Here is a 3823-nt window from a genome sequence, read left to right on the forward strand (position 1 = left end):
CCAAGCCCACCACCCATGGGCCTACGCCATTTTATGGAAAACATTCAACCACCAAGATGGCCCTGTCACATTAACTTGGGCTGATGGTTACTTTGTCCAAAACACTAATAATAATAATAATATTATTATCCAACCTCCAGAAGTGGACACAGACTGGTTCTACGTTGTGTCATTAACTAGATCATTTACTATAGGCGATGGATCTGTTCCGACAAACGTGTTGTTGTCTAACAACGTTGTGTGGTTAACCGGTGGTCATAATCTTTTGTCTGTTGAGTGTGAGAGGGTTAAAGAAGCTCATGTGCATGGAGTTGAAACAGTTGGTGTATATTCCTAGTTGTGATGGGGTGGTGGAAGTGGGGTCTTATCATTTGGTGCATCAAGTGGAGTCTGATTTGGTGGTTCAAGCTCAGTCATTGTTTGGTGGTGGATCTTTGTCTTGTTCTTCGTCTTCTTCTCCACCGGATGGTGTGGTGAAACAAGTGGATGGGTCAAGTAATGGTGGTGGTGTTATTTCGTTTGGGGATGTGGTGGAAGAGAGTATGAATATTATTGGGTTTGAAGAACCTGTGATGGATCAACAAACCAAGAAATCTGGAAAGATGGGAAGGTAAAGTGATTTATAATATAAAATATATTACTCCCTTCGTCACACTCAAAATGTCTGAGTTTGAAAAACCAAAGTTTAAGTTAGATTAGATTATTGTTCTTTCTTGCTAAATGATAATAATATCTTTAAAAATTAGGTCAATAAATATTGTTTATTAATTTTAATTATGTTTGTTTAAGGGTAAATTTGAAAATTGGCTAATAAACTTTAAAAGTAAATATTTATAACGAAACAAATAAAAAAATATATAGATACTTTTAACAGGACGAAGGAAGTAATATACACGACTAATATAGGGAAGTTTTATCCAAACAAACATGTTGGTACTTCAATAATTAAACTGATTGATATCATTAATTTTTTTTAAATATGTCACTCAATGTCACTCACTGTGAGACAGTGACTGCTCTATAGGAAGTAGGAACATATTAAATCTGCTCCAAATGTTTTTATATTAATTATTTGAATTTACAAATATTTTTTGTAACAACTAAATGGTATATACCATCAGTATACCTGCTATTTTATAATATTAGTTATTTTTTCTTTGCAAATAATGTTTTTGTATTAATTATTTTTACAAATAGTATTTCAATATTTATTATTTTATTTTACGAATAATTCCTTTTTTGTTGTTAAATATTTTTGTTTCACGAATAACATTTTTATTTATATATATCTGTTTTACCATCAATGTTTTTATGTTAAATATTTTTGTTTTACCAATATATTTATATTAACACTTTTCTTTTACCGACAATGTTTTGATATTAGTCTTTTCTTTTCGCTGATAATGTTTTCATAGTAACTATTTTCAATTTATTTCTTATATTATTTCTTCTTTATAAAAATATATTTGTATATTAATTATTATTATTTCTATTTAGGAGTAACGTTTTTGATATTATTTACTTAATTATTTTATCTTAGAAATAATTATTTTCTTACTAATTTCCAGAATCACAAAGCCTAGAGCTCCTAGGTCAGACACACCATCGGAGCATTCAGATTCGGACTGCCAGTTAATTATCACACCCACCAAAAAACCAGGAATGAAAAAGAAGTCAAACGAACCACCAGTGAACCACGTGGAGGCTGAGCGCCAAAGGCGTGAGAAGCTTAACCAGCGGTTCTACACCCTCCGGTCCGTAGTTCCAAACGTGTCCAAGATGGACAAAGCCTCTTTACTAGCGGACGCCGTTTGTTACATCAACGAGTTAAAAGACAAAGTTGAAGAACTTGAATCCCAACTTCATAATGCCACCCACCACAAAAAAAATAAAAAAAATGAAAGTTGAAATACCAGACGTGTCTGGTTTGAATTCAAAAACTATGAATAATAATAATAATATTAACAAAGGGAGTAAGAACAAAAGGATGATGGAAGTGGAGGTGACAATGGTGGGTGAAGATGCGATGATAAGAGTGCAGTCCGGGAAATACAGACTGGCCAGCGGCGAAATTGATGGATGCGTTACGAGAAATGAAAGCTAAGGTTCACCATGCAAGCATGTCATGTGTTAATGATTTTATGCTTCAAGATGTTGTCACTAGAATCCCTGGTGCTACTACTGAAGATGAAGTCAAATCTCATCTTCTTGCTAGATTAAATCATTAGTTAAGTTAGTTAACTAAATATTTGTTCTCTTAAGATCTTGATATTTTGTGTCTTGTAATATTATTTGTAAAAATCTATGTATGTGGCTCAAGTCAATAAGCTTACTATGCTCACAAACCTCAAAAGAAAACTATAGTATGCAAATTGTAAAAAAAATAAAAACTAAATAAGTTGCAAAATTTAATACATGAAAAAAAAAAATAAATAGTAGAAAAAACGTATCTTATTCCTAAATTGTTCACTTCTAAATTTCGCCACATCCACGGGATTTATAACCAATCCACTTGTATAAAAAATCTCGTCGAATGGCCAAAACATTTTTCATTAGTCTCCTTAGATGCCATAAACCAAGAAATATAATCTCGTCACACGACAAAATCAATCTTGTCGGATGCCTAAAAATTCCGTTGGCTCTGGCAATTTAAAGAAACACTACTAGAAAATTAGACATTTTTCTACGGCTGATTTCGTAGGAAATCTGTTGGAAACCCCACTTTCCAACAATTTTCCAACTAAAATGTGGTGTTAAAAAAACACATGATTGAAAAACTGTTTTCAACCGTTTTCCAACATCTTTTCTTACAAAATTGCTACAAATATATACCGTTGCAAACTTCTTACAAAAGCTAATTTCTGGTTTATTTTTAATTTGGGTTTAGTTTATACAAGCTTAAAAAACAAAAGAAATAGTTGATAAATATTTTTTTTTGTTGGAAAGTTAGCAACAATTTTTCAAAGAGAAATCATATTGTTACTATTATGTTGCAATATTGTAGCAAAATTAGAGTTTATTTTTTGTTTTTTGTTGAAAATTTGTTTGAAATCTGTTAAAATTACCTGTCATAGGAATTTTGTAGAAAATATTTATAGGAAAAAGACATGTTTTCTAGTAGTGAAAAAAACACTATCGACCCAACACTTTTGTAACGCATGATAGAATTTTATTTGTTAAAAATCTCGTTAGCTAGTGATTAAAAAGTGCAAAATAGTAAGAGATTGAAAAAAAAAAACTGGTTACATGGGAAATTTTGTTTACCGGTAAAATGTACAATGAATTTGGTAATTTCCTGTCCAAATAGTTTGGATGAAAGTCATCTGACATAGTTGAAGGCAGTGGGAATGCGTGTCATGGAGTAAAGTAAGATGGTCCAACAGTTGATATGTCGTACGATGTAGCAGGATCTTTGAAGGAGAGTCACGTGATGACAAGAAATCGGAACAAGGATGGCCGTTCAATATCTGATGCAAAAGACACCAATTATTTTTAATTGTGCTTTCGTCTTTTCTTTTGTTTGTCGTTTTTAATAATAATTTATTAAATTTTATATGTGGTGGTCTGTGAGCATTACTAAAAAGAGGTAGGATATTGACACAAAGAGGATACCATAATCAAGAATCGGTAGACTTTAATTAAATATTCACTTGCTAGTTACTATGCTTGAAAAAAAGTCGACACATGATAATTGTATAGATGCCAAAAAAAAAACAAAACTTTCAAACGCTAGACTTTAATTAAATAATTAAATAAGATGACAAGTAATCGTTATTATTATTATTAATATTATTATTATTAAAATTCATGGCTCTTAACAAAT

General features: G+C 31.2%; 1 pseudogene across 1 annotated transcript; it reads left to right on the plus strand.

Moving 5' to 3' along the window:
• The first annotated feature begins 7 nt into the window (after nucleotides 1-7).
• LOC143568139 (transcription factor MYC4-like) lies at nucleotides 8-2321 on the plus strand (annotated as a pseudogene). The gene is made up of 2 exons (XR_013141526.1): nucleotides 8-610; nucleotides 1569-2321. The product of XR_013141526.1 is annotated as a transcription factor MYC4-like (transcript).
• The last annotated feature ends 1502 nt before the right edge of the window (nucleotides 2322-3823 follow it).

The sequence above is a fragment of the Bidens hawaiensis genome, unplaced genomic scaffold, assembly GCF_021521415.1.
Source record: "Bidens hawaiensis isolate Kalapana, Puna unplaced genomic scaffold, B.hawaiensis_p1.1 tig00023813_1, whole genome shotgun sequence".
Lineage (NCBI taxonomy): Eukaryota > Viridiplantae > Streptophyta > Magnoliopsida > Asterales > Asteraceae > Bidens > Bidens hawaiensis.